Source organism: Myotis myotis, unplaced genomic scaffold, assembly GCF_014108235.1.
Source record: "Myotis myotis isolate mMyoMyo1 unplaced genomic scaffold, mMyoMyo1.p scaffold_m19_p_11, whole genome shotgun sequence".
Lineage (NCBI taxonomy): Eukaryota > Metazoa > Chordata > Mammalia > Chiroptera > Vespertilionidae > Myotis > Myotis myotis.
The window spans coordinates 1,795,715-1,810,910 of record NW_023416315.1 but is presented as its reverse complement, the minus strand read 5'-3'; the positions used below and the strand labels follow the sequence as shown (position 1 = coordinate 1,810,910).

Here is a 15,196-nt window from a genome sequence, read left to right as displayed (position 1 = left end):
GGGAGGTGGGGAGGGTCTGTGGGCTGCATGGGGGCAGCCTGTGTGGGGCCTGCTCCAGGCCAGGCCTTCCTGGAACGCCTCTATGTTCCGAGGAAAAGGCGGTTCCTGTGCACATATTTCCTTAAGGGGAGGCGGCTGTGTGGGCTGAGCTGGGGCCCGGGAATGAACAGCTCCTTCCTAAGCGCTGAGAGCGTGTCCTGGAGTCTCCAGGCTCTGAGGCCTCTGTTCCCATGCCTGTCTCCTTGGTCCTGTGGGTTTGGGCAAAGAAAAAAGGGAGGAGTCCAACATAATAAGGGTCCAGGGGAGAGGCAGGCCCTTCGCCTGTAAGAAACTTCTATTGCAAATAGGAAATGTGTCTGTGTGTGTCAGGTGTCGTAATCATCCCTGTCGGGTTTCTTCTGCAGATCTGACAAAATGTCCTTCTCCTCATCGTTGCTCACAATCATCTTCATCACTGCCTTGGTATGTCCTCTGTATTCTGGTGAGTACATTCTCAGTTCTGGGTGAAGCAACTCACACACCTTAGAAAACGCAGGAGACAACGTCTGTTACCCAGACATGGAACAGCTCCTTTCGTTGGGGTTTTAGCACTTAAACTGGCAAACGAAAGCGGGCGTGTTACCAACCCCCTTTTACGATGATAGCTGGGGTTGTTTCTTCATTTCCACCCTAGAGAGATGGGGGCAGAGAGGTGGGCTAGAATGAGCAGTAAAAAAAAGTTAGCTTTTTGTCATTTCTGACTAAAGATATTGACATACTATTACTTTTTGGAGGTCAGACTCCATGTTTACTAAGTGCAGATGGTAGGGGTAATGGTGTCTCCTGGATCGGCTAATTCTTGGCCATCTCACTTGTCTGCCAGTTCTGAGGTCACTAAAGTCCAACCCTTGTGTAAGGTGAGAACTCATTCAAAACGTACCTTCCTTTAGTGCAAGAAGAACGGTGACTTTGAGTCAAGGGGCTGTGAGGTGTTGAATAGACCCCGACATTAGAACTGAGTCCTAGTTCACGAAGTGGTCCTTTCTCCATGTCCAGTGGCCGTATGCGAGGCGTACAAAGTGGCATTAAGCAAGGCATTGTCTTCCCTGACTGGGATGTCTCATTTACTAAGAAATGAACCAAAAGAACGATGCTATCTTCACAGGACTGTTTGATGATTACTGCACAACGCTTCAGATTGGTTTTCACAGATGAGACTAATTTGGAATTACATTTCCAGACTTGGACTTACTTTGGGAACTTACTCTTTTGATCCGACCACAAAAGGCTCCCCTCAGAAACTGGGGGTCCTGAGGAGGCCATTTGTATAGAGTTTTGTTACTAAGAAGTATAGGATCTTCCCACCAGAGACTCGGCTTTCTTCCCCTTCTTCTTATTTTTACATTTTCTCTTGTGTGCTTGTTGCAGGAGCTCTTCTTACACCACAAAGACACAGTCGCGAGGAGGTAAGTTAATACTGATTCATTCGGAAATTTAAAAAACGCTTTTAATTTTTTTTAAATATATTTTTTATTGATCTGAGAGAGGAAGGGAGAGGGAGATATAGAAACATCATGATGAGAGAATAATGGATTGGCTGCCTCTTGCACGCCCCACACTGGGGACGCACCCTGCAACCTGGACACGTGCCCTGACTAGGATTGGAACCGTGATCTCTCGGTTCATAGGTCGATGCACAATCACTGAGCAACTCTGGCTGGGCTACTTTTGATTACTTTATATTGTAATTTTTAGCAGCAAATCTCGCCAAACAGCCCTGCCAGTGTTGTTCTGTGGTTAAACATTGACCCATGAACCAAGAGGCCCCTGATTCAATTCCTGGTCAGGACACATTCCCAGGTTGTGGGCTTAATCCCCAGTAGGGTGCCTGCAGGAGGCAGCTGTTTGATGTCCCTCTCATCGTTGCTGTTTCTACCTCTCTTCTCCCTCTCACTTGTTCTATTAAAAAATAAAGTTCATCCAACCAAATGTGCAACAGAATGATCCTTGCAAAAATTTTATTTGAACTGTGCCCTTATTACACTAAGTTAAATAGAATCTAGCCACCATATAAAAATAGTTGGTATCCTATATAATAAAGAGGTAACATGCAAATTAACCCTCACACCCTCACAAGATGGCTGCCTATGACCAGGCCGGCAGGGGGGTTAGTGAGGGACGACCAAACGACTGAACAGCAGGCTGTGTGGGGCAACCAGGCCGGCAGGGGGGCCATGAGTGGCAACCAAGGCCAGCAAGGGGGGCAATTTGGGGCTACCAGGCCAACAGGTGGAGGGCAGTTAGGGGCAACCAAGTTGGCAGGGGGCAGTGAGGGGCAACTAATTGGTGAGGGAGCAGTTGGGGGTGACCAGGCTGGCAGGCAGGTGAGCAATTAGGAGCCAGCAGTCCAGGATTGTCAGAGGGATCCCGGATTGGAGAGGGAGCAGGCTGGGCTGAGGGGACCACCCGCCCCCCCTCCCCCACACGAATTTTGTGCACTGGGCCTCTAGTTTTAGGTAAGATAAAATAGTCCATTATTTCAAAGATTCCATTACTGTGTATCCTTGTTATCTGCAAGCATCTGATAAAGGTTACAGTCTCTTTAAAGTAGAATTATTTATCTAGCAAAACAAGAGGATTACAAAAATTATCCACTTAGAGGTGGATACAATAGTAATTTTCATATATTCATAGAGGAGGATATTATATATAGAGAAGAAACATCTAAATAAATAAAGGTTACAAAGACATTTCAAAATGCAGTCATGTAAGAATACACAACCTATTGTTTATGTAAGTTACCAATACTGCCATTACTAACCAAATTTTATACGTATAATGTAAATACTAATATATGTGAATATATACATATGTGGAAATAATCTGAATGTATCTGACTCTCTAGTAATGAAACCACCGAAAAAGATAAGGAAAGTATTAACTTTCCATTTTACTGATCCGTGTGGTATGAAATAATGAGGGAAATATGATGAAGGCATGAGGGGAGGGGAGAGGAGAGTGGTGGCATTATAACAATACATCCAGCCATTGGCCTGCTTTTAAAAATGATATTGGGTTTGTAAAAATATATCAATAATATTTTATGACTAAGTAGATTGTTTATTTCCAAACCTCAATATAGAATATTTTCATTCCATTTGGATGCATGGTATCTTGTACTAAGGTTAAAGACATTTTTTTAAAAGTTCATTATCTGACAAATTTTATGTTGTTCTTTATGTTTGACAGCCAGACTGTGATAGATATATAGGTCGATTATATTCGTGCACCAAAGAAATGGATCCAGTCTGCGGAACGAATGAGCAAACTTACCCCAATAGATGCGTTTTCTGCAGTGCAATGTTGTAAGAATATAAGGCTAAATATCGGCTCTTCCAAAATAATGAGGAGACCATCACAAGATGATAGGAAAACCCATGTTTCTGATAGCCTAGGCACAGTACCTGGCGGGGGGGGGGGGGGAGGGAAAAAATTGTACTATCTCAGTAAATGCCACAGGATCACACTGGTGCCTTTCCTGGGAGTTCTCATTTGCAAAAGCAGATTTGTATTTGACCTCTAAATATATCTGCTGGATATTCTGGAAATGTACAAATCAATTAATTTAACCACTAGGACTTACTAATGGGTCTAAGGCCAATAGATTGAATTCTGAAGTCCACATGAGACCTGATCATCTGTGTGATGCAGCATCAAGCTACAGGGGCATAACTGAGCACCGAACGTTGCCTGACCAGAGGAATCTGAGATCCACCCCAATGAGCCTGTTCGTGCTGGGAAGGGGCCCCTCTGGGGGTCAACCTTGCCTCCCAAACTCCGCGATGGCCTGCGCACCTTCCTTAGAGAGCAGGGCCTCCCAGGACACTGCCACCCACTCCTTTCCCATCTGCTTCACGCCAAGGAGTTTGCAGTCTAAAGGTCCAGTCTTCCCACTTCCCTCTTCATTGTCTCTCAAATTTGTTTCCTCTTATTTAATCCCCAAAGTGGCTTCTACTCCGAGAGAACCATCAAAACCATCTCCAGTCCTCGCCTCTCTCCAGTCCGGGTGGTTTCCACGACTGAGCCAGGACTGACCATGTAGGAAGAGCCCAGCAGCCCCAGTTGAGGGAAGGATGCGTGAAGGGCTGGGGAGCACGTGGGTCCCAGCTGGCTGTGGCGGGGGCATAGCCTTTCCTCGCCCTGCTGCTCATTTAGAAGCACTCAGGGCAGTGGTTCTCAACCTTGGCTGCACATCAGAACCACCTGGGAATCTTTTTAAAATCCTGATTTCTGGGCCTCATCCTCCGGAAATTCTATTTCTTTGTTATGGGGTGAGGCCACAACATTAGTGCAGCCAAGGTTGAGAACCACTGACTCAGTGTAATGCCCAGCAATGTTCAATGCTGTGTATAATAATGTCTCCTTTCTCTTTCTCTTTACAGAGAAAGTGACGGAGCATTTGGACTGAAGCATTATGGGCCCTGCGAGCCTTCCTAGGGGCATGGTAGCAAGCCTACTTTGCGGAGGACGCCACTCTGAGCCTTTTCAATGAGGGCGTCAAATTCCTAGGTGACTGCACAAAGCCTTCTGTTCCATACAAGATGGAGTAGAGAGTGTTGGAAATTGTCTCTCAACTCTAAGAACCTAGATTGATTTTCATTTTCCGTTTGATCATTAAATAGCAGATGAAAAACTACCTTAAACGTGTGTTTGATCATATAAAACCTAATGCAACTTACAAAAATCATAAATATTTCAATCTATACAATACTAAATAATATTATCTTTATTAAAAATACAACCTTTAGCCAAAACCGGTTTGGCTCAGTGGATGGAGCGTCGGCCTGCGGACTGAAAGGTCCCAGGTTCGATTCCAGTCAAGGGCATGTACCTGGGTTGCGGGCACATCCCCAGTAGGAGATCTGCAGGAGGCAGCTGATCGATGTTTCTCTTTCATCGATGTTTCTAACTCTCTATCTCTCTCCCTTCCTCTCTGTAAAAAATCAATAAAATATATTTTTAAAAAAATACAACCTTTTGTTGATTAATGGATTAAGACACACGATTACTTCTGGTAACTACAAGTAACTACTTTCAAAGATTAAAAACAATACCTTCCCTGGGTGTTCATTAAAATTAAGACACTTGGGATCCTCTTTATCAGAAAGAGCCAAAGGCTCCAGAACAGGGACCGAGGACTGGAGTTCTAACAAGTACCCAGGGTCAATCTTACAATCACGAATATTAGCCAACATGGATTTGCATTCTAAAACATAGGCCTTATCTATCATTGAATGAACTGCAAAGTCTATTCAAAGATATTGTATGATTTCTGAGGCTTGGGGGAAAATGACATTACTTTCTTTGTCACTCACATCAGTCAAGGCAAAGGTTGCTAGTGTACTTGATATAATCCAGATCCAAGGCCCTTAGGAGATACGAGAGGCCCAGTGCACGAATTCGTGCAGCAGTGGGGTCCCTCAGCCTGGCCTGTGCCCTCTTGCAATCCAGGACCCCTCGGGGGATGTCAGCAGCCCGACATCCCCGGAGGAGTGTAGTCGTGCACAAGGTGGCAGGCAGCCAGTGAGGAGCCCGAGCCTGGGCCAGGCACCAGCCGCTCCTGCTCATCCCAGCCCCGCTGCTTCTGCCACCATCGCCCTGGGTAGTGCTGCCGCGGGGGCAGGAGAGGTTCGTGCCACCACCGCTGCGCTTGCCAGCCATGAGCCAGGTGTCTGGTGCCTGTCAGTCAGCTGAGTGGCACTCCCACTGTGAGAGCACACTGACCACCAGGGGGCAACTCCTGCATTGAACGTCTGCCCCTTGGTGGTCAGTGCGCATCATAGCAACCAGCCAGTCGGTTGTTCGGTTGTTCGGCTGTTCGGTCATTCCGTCGCTTATATATAGAGCTATGACTTGCAAAATTTTCCCTGATGTTTCTATGTCTCTCCCTCTCCCTTCCTCTCTGAAATCAAGACAAATATATTTTTAAAATAATAATAATAACACCCCATAGAGTGACTGTTAAAACGAACGGTATAAGCAAGTTTAAAGTGACAGCCCCTAGAACAAAATTGTTCCATTTCACAGCCATCGCCCATGTAGCCACCACCTGGATTCCACAATTAACGTTTTCCTGTGCTCCTGCCTCACTTACCTCTACCCACTCATCCAATCACCTTCACTATTTTTTGATGTGTGTGAAAGATGCAGGCAGAGGTCTCGCCTCCAGTAACAGACTAGCGAACAGCCCTAGCCCCCAGTGTGCCGCAGCTTCGTGGTTTTTGCATCTTGGTTTCTAAGAGTTGCCTCAAGACGCACCTGCAGATGATTCGATGGGACCATCAGCGCAGGTTATTTTGCGGGACCAGCAATGCCAGGCTCCGCCACCAGGTGGCAGCAGCGGCCCGCCCACAGCCTGAGCCTCCTACTGGGTCCACCAGTTTGGGATTCTGTCTTCCACACCTTAGTCACAGTCACAAAGCGCACTATAAATTTTATATATATAATTGATTTCAGAGAGGAAGGGAGAGGGAGAGGGAGATAGAAAACCAGTGATGAGAGAGAATCATGGATCGGCTGCCTCCTGCATACCCCACAACCCAGGCATGTGCCCTTGAGTGGAATCGAACCCGGGACCCTCCAGTCCACAGGCCGACGCTCTATCCACTGAGCCACACCAGCCAGGGCACAAGCGCACTTCTTTCAGCAGCAGATGCTAGCGGTGCCGAGGAGCACCTGCATGCGGGGTAAACAGGTGGACTAACTGCCAACGGGAATCCAGAGAGGAGGCTGGTTAATGGGGGAGATTGCCGAGGCCGCTCCCCGGTCCCTGTGGTGGCTGCTGGGTCAAGAACAGGACCCGAGGGCTGGTCACCGGACCGCGCCCGCAGAACCGGCCCCGGAGTCGGCATCCTGTCTCGGGAAGGAACGAGAAGCCCTTCCCAGGGGCCTCCGAGCCCGAGGGGCAGCGGGTGAGCGGCTGGATTAACGGGGTGGGGGCTGCCTGCGGGCGGGCGGGGGGGACGTGCTGTGGACGCGGGGCCCAGGCTAAGCTGGCCAGCTCAGGGCAGCCGTGCAAACTCAGGAGCCTGACGTAGCCACAAGGGATGGTCGAAAAGTACAACTTTTTAAAAAAATATTTTTTCATTTCAGAGAGGAAGGAAGTGGGAGAGAGAGAAACATCATTGAAGAGAATCAGGGACCGGCTGCCTCCTGCACGCCCCGCACTGGGGATCGGGCCCACAACCCAGGCCTGTGCCCCGGCGGGGAATCGAACCCTGACCTCCTGGTGCATAGGTGGATGCTCGACCACTGAGCCACGCCGCGGGCAGATTAAAGCTGTTTAAAGTAAAAGCAGTGTATGCTGGGGAGTCATGGCCTCGGCTAGAATCTGCCCCGACGGAAGTCAGTCTTTCCCTGCCTTAGCCGGTCTGTTCTCTCTTGCATCTAAGATAACAGACCTTTGGGAAGTCAGGGTGACTTCCCTTTTTCCAGGCTCCTCCCGGCTCCCCCCCCCCCCCCCCCGGCCCCCACCAGGGTAAATAGGCAGCGCTTTGGGGGGAAATTACATTATTTCAGAAAAGGGTATGAGAGAGAGGGAGAGAGGATGGGGGGGGGGGGAGAGGGCATCAGTGTGAGGGAAAATAGGGTCTCCCTTAGGTGCCCCAACTAAGGATCAAGCCCCTGGCTAAGAGGTCTGTTGTCTTTCCTTTGCTTAATCGTTTTCATGACCTTTCGATGCAGAATAAAACAATGAACTTCAATACCACAGTCTCGGCAAAAACTCCTGTGGGTTGGGTGTTTGCAACCACTCACCACGAGGGGGCGACGTAAACCAGCATTTCTCCTGCTGAGCCATTTTGAAAGGAGGGAATTGAAGCAAGTCTGATGAAATGACAATGAATGACAGGGTTCCCACCCCGGGCTCCCCGCGGGCTGAGCGGTGTGGGCTTCCTCCAGTGTGGCCTCAGACCACCGGGCGTGGGGAGACTCAGAAACTGAGGAGGTCACAGAGCGTGGGAAGGTCATTCTCTCCGGGAGCCGGACCCACTGTTCATTCCGTCTGCCCGCGCGGCAGGCAAACCACTCCCTCTCGTCTCTTTGTGGTCCGTGGGCGTGGCCCTCAGCGACACGAAGCAGCGGAGGCCCAGCACTGACCCTCTGTCCTTGGCCAGAGGCAGGGGAGGTCAGGGTGCCCCTGAGGCCCCTGCCCCGCTCGCCTCTGGAGCTCCTGCGCCCCTCAGTTTCCTAGGAGGACATGGGGGGGGGGGGGGGCGGGGTGGCAGGGGTGACCGGTGTGACGCGTCGGAGGGAAGGTGAACCTGAGTGACAGGGGCATGAGGACAGCAGGGTCAGTCACCTGTGATCATTCTGGGGAGAAATGTTATCCCGTGAACGAGGGAGGGACCTCAGAGTGACACGGCCGGCCCGGGCCTGGTCCCTGCGCTCAGGACACCGGCCTGAGCTCCCACCGCCTCGGCTCTGGGCCTTATAACAGACAGGGAAGCAGCCCTGGCCGGCGCTCAGTGGTTACAGCATCGGCCAGGCCAGAAGGGGCGTGGGTTCGATTCCGGTCAAGGGCAGGTTCCATCTCTGGCCCCAGTCGGGGCGTGTACACGTGTGCGGGAGGCAACCAATCGATGTGTCTCTGTCTCTCCCCTCCCTTCCACCCTCTAAAAACCACTGGGGAAAACGTCCTCAGGTGAGGAGTAATGAAATGAAAACAGACAGAAGAAGCTGGCCGGCAGGAGGAGGGAGCACAAAGACATGGCCCACCTGGCCGAGGCCACCTGGGGAGGAAGGAAAAGGAGGACAGAACAGGGAGAGCCCCGAGCCTCCTGCTGGGCGGGGCGCCCTCCCTGCCAGGAGCCCGGGGCCAGGGGAGGCTCGGGGCCCAGGTGGTAGGTGGGAACCCGAAGCGGCGACAGGAATAACCCAGAGTTACCTGAGGTTAGACATTCGTCCTGGCTGAGCCTGGAAACCACAGCTGAGGACTTTGAAAGCCCTGTCTGCCTCTCTCCGTCTCTTGAAATATGTCTTTGTGTTTCAATGACTGTGTCCTTTGTGGTGGCGTTGAGGCTCATAGTTGTGGCTCAAAAACAATGTGTTTCGATTTTTACAAACCTGATACATTCGGGAAACCTTGTAAACTACGTTTTAATTCAATGACGAAATCCTGGATTTGGGGCCAAAAGTTGATGATGCTGAAATGAAGGAGGGGAAAGTGAACCTGCGGGAGGGGACAGAGAACGGCTTTGTCAAACCCCAGCTCAGCTCGGGGAAACCTGCCCAGCAGGTCCGTGTGGAAACTTGGACGGTGCCGTCCCGGCTGCCAGCTTCCGGCTGTCGCAGAAAAGGGTTGTTACCGGCCCGCGGGGAGCGGGCGCCAGGCGGTTCCCCACGTGCTGCTCCGTGGAGAACCCCCACCCGGGGGACGCCCATCACCCCGGCCTGAGCGGCGTAGCTCAATGAGCCCACCTACTGCTCCGTCGGATGCGGCGGCCACGTCTACGTTTCACTCATTTTTTAAATTCACTTTTGTATTTTTTAATTTGTAAAAGTGTTTAATCCTAGTAGACAGTCCATATTATATCTGTCTCAGGCGTACAGCGAGGAGTGGGACGTTTGTACAATTCGGGAGGCGATCCCTCCATAAGTCTAGTCTCCACCTGGCACCACACGCATAGTTATTACAATATTATTATTTTATAAATATATTGTACTGATTTCAGAGAGGAAGGGAGAGAGAGAGAAAAAAACATCAATGATGAGAGAGGCAACCAATCACTGATCAGCTGCCTCCTGCACGCCCCGCCCTGGGGACCAAGCCTGCAACCGGGACATGTGCCCTGACTGGGAAGCGAACCCTGACCTCCAGGTTTGCCGCTCACCACTGAGCCACGCGGCCCCGCCCATTGCTATTGCCTGCGCCCCCCACGCTGCACCCTGCACCCCCCATTATTGTGCAGCTGCCAATTCAAACTACTGCACAGGCTCTCTCCCTCTCTCATCTCTTCAGGACTCAGCCTCCCAATTGTAAAAGCCCAGCGAGGCCCCCTGTGCCACCTGCTCAGGTGTCGGGGGCACGACAGGTACAGAGGGAAGTGGGGTGGCAAAGGCTCTCCTCCCCGGGGCTCCCAGGAGGGGCGGCCTGCGCATCCTCAGGGCGGTGCTGTGGGCGGTGGGCCACCGGGAGGGGTACGAGCGCCACCTCTGGTGCTTCCTGGAAGTGCAAGGAGAACCAGCGGATCAGGGGCAGCCGCCCTAGAATGACCTTCAGTTCAAGGTCGTTCAGGCATCGCGCTGAGGAGATGCCCGGAGCTCAGCTCTTGTTGATGTCAGTTGCCCTGCGGGGCACTTGGGGTCGCGAGGCACGGTTTCGCTTCAAGTCTCTGAGCCGATCGCCGACGCTGAAGCTCGCGGTCGTGGTGGAGATGGAGGTGGAGGTGGAGGCGTGGGCGGTGGGACGGGGCCTCCCAAGGTCTGGCGGCCTCACCGCAGTTTGGGGTCTCCCATCAGCCTCCTCGTGGAGGTGTTCGTGTCCGTGGGAGCCCGCCACTGATTGGCTTAAGGAAACTGATTCCCAGGAGCCAGCCAGCCAGCCGCGCAGGAGGGCGGCGATGGAGAAAGCCGGTTGAGTCCTGGATGGTGATGAGATGCGTCCCTAGCGACGGCGTCATGTCCGGCAGGGGGCGCCTTTGTCCTGGTGGGAAGCCTCCCTGGGAAACCTGACACTGGCAAACCATGTCTGTCAGTCTGAAGGCCAAGTCCCTGGGTTGGCCGTGGTCTCAGGCCCCCATGTCCCGGCCCCAGAGCCGCTGGGGCGTCCTCTCCTCCAAGGCTGTGTGCTGCGCATGCCTGCGCCTCCAGCCCTTGGAGCAGAGTGAGCAGCCCCGGCTCCCAGTCAGGCTGTCCCCTCCGCGGGGCGCCCCGCCGACACCGGGCTCGCCCCTGATGCGTGGACTTTGCAGAGCGATTAGGGTCTGGCGCTGGGTTCTCAGCGGCACCTCACAGAACCCCAGCCACACCCTATCTCCTTCCCACGATCAGTCTGATACTAACCAGCTACGTGACCTTTCCTGGGCCAAAGCTGTGGAATCTACCCAATTGTAGCAGATAGGTCAGCATCTAGGGACAGTGGTTTCTTTTTTTGTTTGTATATTTTTTATTGATTTCAGAGAGGAAGGGAGAGATAGAAACATCAGTGATGAGAGAGGACCATGGATCGGCTGCCTCCTGCGCGCCCCCCACTGGGGATGGAGCCCACAACCCGGGCATGTGCCCTTGACCGGGAATTCAACCCTGACCTCCTGGTTCATAGGTGGACGCTCAGCCACTGAGCCCCGTGCCGGGCGAGACCCTGGTTTCTTGACGTCTCTTCCAAGCTGGGAGGAATGTGTCCCAGGAGAGCCGAGCCGTCACCGAGAGAGCTGAGATGCGCAGAGGCCCCGGGGTGGGCGGGCGGCTCCCGGGCAGGTTTCTCGCCCTTTTCTGTGGGGACTTTCTCCAGCGTCAGTTCCAGGCCCGGGAAGGGACACACTCCCCTCGCACAGACTTCCTGACACCCACTTGGCCATTTACAGGTGGGGACACTTGACAGCTTCCTACCCAGTACTTAGAGCAGGCGTTCATGACTGCCGATCCCCGTTTTACAGGCTGGGGCTGGGGCGGGGCCGGGGAGGCGCCCGAGGTGCGCCCTCGTTTCTCCCCGATGATGACAAGCTGTTGGCACCCGAGTGCTCGCTGCAGAGCCGTGTTTCCCAGCGAATCCAGGGCTTGCCCTCGCGGTCTGCGGCCTTTTCACCATTTGCAGGGACCGCAGCCCGGTTCCTGCAGCGGCTGTGGGTTTAGATCAGTATTGCCGGTATGTGTACCACAGGCAAGATCCGAACATGAAGACAGGAAAGGCAGCTGAGCCCGGTCTGTGTGGCTCCGTGGTTGAGCTTCAGCCCATGGACCTGGAGGTTCAGTTCCAGGTCAGGGCACAGGCCTGGATGTGGGCTCGATCCCCACTGTGGGGTGCGCAGGAGGCGGCCGATCCATGATTCTCTCTCCTCGTTGATGTTTCTCTCTCTCTCCCTCTCCCTTCCTCTCTGAACTCGATAAGAATATAGACGACAGCCCAGCGTACATTCCACACGTGTCACCGGAAGTGGGGCTGCTCCGTCCCAGGTCCCAGGGCAGCACTCGCTCGTGGAGCGAGAAGTGTCCGCGCAGGGCCCGGAGCACCTGAGTTTCCGGGGCGGAAGGGTGCCAAGGCCACCTGACACCAGGCAGCCGTCCATCCTCCTTCCTGTGCATTGAAAGGCAACCCTGCCTTCACCGCACGCTCCGGCTCCTTGTGTGGAAGGTGCTATCCTAGCTCCGCTGAAACGTGAGCGGCCCTGCCCTGGACAGCGGTGTTGTGTGTCCCGGGAGCACCAGATCCAGGGGGGCGCTTGGAGAGCCGGGGCTCCGCCGTCTCCCAGGCCCAGCACGAACCTCTGACCTGGGGGCAGCTGGCTGGTCTCCTGGCGTCCGGAGCACACGCTTAGGATCACAGGACGCCAAACAGGAAGAGAGGGCTGAGCCAGGAAGCGTGACGGTGAATGTTTTTCTCTCCTCGCCCACGTGAGCCAGTGGGTTAATGAGTAACCCCTCCCTCCCATCACATCGATGCCTCTCTCCGTTGGAAACGGGCCTGAGTTGCACAGGAGTGAGAGGAATGGGGTTTACACTACATCGTGGAGGGAGACGCTGAAGATCCCGTGTCTCCAGTTGCCTGGGGCAAAAGGGAGAGAGAGAGAATTTACAAGGTATGCCATTCACAAACGCAGGCCCAGCGTAAAGTCAACTCACAAGTTCCTCCCGGAGCTTTGCTTTATGGTAACAGTGTCAGGGGCAGAATAGACTCTCGGGGACCCACTGTAATTATGGGAAATGTGCCTCCTGCTCTGGGAACCGTGGCTCTGTCCTGATGAGAACGCGCATTCGCACCTGGCGGGGAGCTGTAGCCCTGGGACAGGGGAGTCACTTCGGAATGCGGTCGGTCCTCCTGTCCCGAGAACCGCCTTCCCTCACGGAAAGATTTACAGCTTTGTAGCTGAGACAACCTAGTCCCCGAGGCACCTGCCCTTTGCAACCCCAGCCCGCATGGCCTGTGATCTGGTCCCCGAGGCACCCCCACCTCTGCGACCCCCTCCCCCAGCCCGCACGGCCTGTAACCTGTACCCATTACACCTGCCCACCCCCCCACCCTGTGATCCTACTTTCCCGTGTAATCTTCGTCCTTCTGCCCAGTACAAGCCGCTGGCTGATGGGGGCAGAGCAGATGCTTGTGGGTGCCCGCTGCTCTCCCTGCTGCCGGCAGGACTGGGATAGACGCTCACATGACTCAACCCTGTCTCTGCTGACCTGGCTCAGGTGGTGCCAGGCGGCCTGGACCCGGGTTGTCCGGCTACAGCATGGCCTGCTAACACACCGTTTCCTTAAGACGCTGTATTTGAAAAGGAGATGCAAGCATAAGACCCATTGGTAGCTATCCTAAAATACGGTTCATTTTATCATGGAATGAGTTTCATCACCCAAGTCGGGAGCTGTGAGGGTGAAGGTGGGAAAGGGAGGAGCTGGGACAGGACCTCGGAAGAGGGGGGGGTCGGTGAGTCACTTGTATGGTGTTTCTTCCTTTTGTTTTAGAAGTAAAAACATTTGCCAACTTTTTAGTTACTGCGATTCCCAGGGGAATATTTAATTTACACAGTAAGCACTTCCCGGACGGAGTGCCAGGAACCGGTATGTTCTGACTGACCCTGACGATGACTTCACACTTGCGGTCACGCTGGCCACCAGCCTGGCCAGTGTCGGTCCCCGCGGTGCTCAGCAGGGAACAGGGACTCCTTCGTGTGTTTCTGTCGCTGCCCCCTTTGCAAACATAATCATCAGTGTGAACAAATCAGCTCATTCCTAGAGGGGGCTCCCGAGATGGTACTTTATAACCCGTTTTGTAGACGGGCCCTGAGCCACGTGGACACCTTGCCCAGGTGTGCAGCCAATGGGAGCCTTTGTTCATGCCCACCCCCCGCCCTGAGGTGCCCGCCCGCCCTGAGGTGCCCGCCCACGGGCACAGCTCCCCTCAGTCCCCTCACCTGTGCGAGTGGTTTAAGACGACGGTTTCACAGCAGCTCCCGCACCTGCTTTTCTGTTTCTCTATCTGAATAAAATGTGCTCCACTCTCACTCCGACTCAAATGAATGAATGAATAAATAAGTAAATAAATAAAACAAGTGGCCTGTACAGTTCAAACCCATGTTGTTCAAGGGCTTGTACATGCACGCATATGTACATATATAAGTGTGTATATGTACATACACATGTACAACATGCACATGTATATATAAGTGTGTGCATGTATATACACAAACATGTACATATATAAGTGTGTGTAAGTATGTATCTAAAGTTACACAAGTAGGATCATGCCTTTCCAAGCTATTAGAGAGGCATAATGTATACAATACGATGAAAATAACAAAAGAATTCTGTAGGGCAGTGATGGCAAACCTATGAACTCATTTCTTTGGTTGATTTTTCTTTGTGAAATGGCATTTAAATATATAAAATAAATATCAAAAATATAAGTCTTTGTTTTACTATGGTTGCAAATATCAAAAAATTTCTATATGTGACACGGCACCAGAGTTAAGTTAGGGTTTTTCAAAATGCTGGCACGCCGAGCTCAAAAGGTTCGCCATCACTGCTGTCGGCGAAGGCCTCGTTAGGCGGCCAAGACGCGTGGGCAGTGAGCCCCGCCAGAGCTAAGGTGCTGCTTCCGCTGGGATTTCACGGCAAACTCTAGTGTGCAAGCTCCCTAGTAGAGGGCATTGCGACGGCCATCACCAGCCAGACGACCTTGCAACCAGCAGCGGCTTGTCAGACGCGGGTTGGATGTTATGTTCGGTCTGAACGATGGGTCGGTGCAGGCAGAGAGCAGGAACCTGGTGTCTTCTAGAAACCTCCCAGGAACAGAACGGACTGGTCGTGAAGTGTTAGAAACGCCGGCCCTTGTCCACCGCAGGGCTCAGTGGTTGAGCGTCCACCTAGGAACCAGGAGGTCACGGTTCATTCGGGTCAAGGGCATGTGCCCAGGTTGCAGGCTCTATCCCCAGTGTGGGGCGTGCGGGAGGCAGCCGGCCCAGGATTCTCTCTCACCACTGACGTTTCTATCTCTCTCCCTCCCCCT

General features: G+C 52.8%; 1 long non-coding RNA gene across 1 annotated transcript; it reads left to right on the top strand.

Annotated features, from left to right (window-relative positions):
- The first annotated feature begins 277 nt into the window (after positions 1-277).
- On the top strand, positions 278-3,267 carry LOC118666118. Its single transcript, XR_004970856.1, has 3 exons — positions 278-481; positions 1,408-1,445; positions 3,229-3,267. It is a non-coding gene; the product is annotated as an uncharacterized LOC118666118 (long non-coding RNA).
- The last annotated feature ends 11,929 nt before the right edge of the window (positions 3,268-15,196 follow it).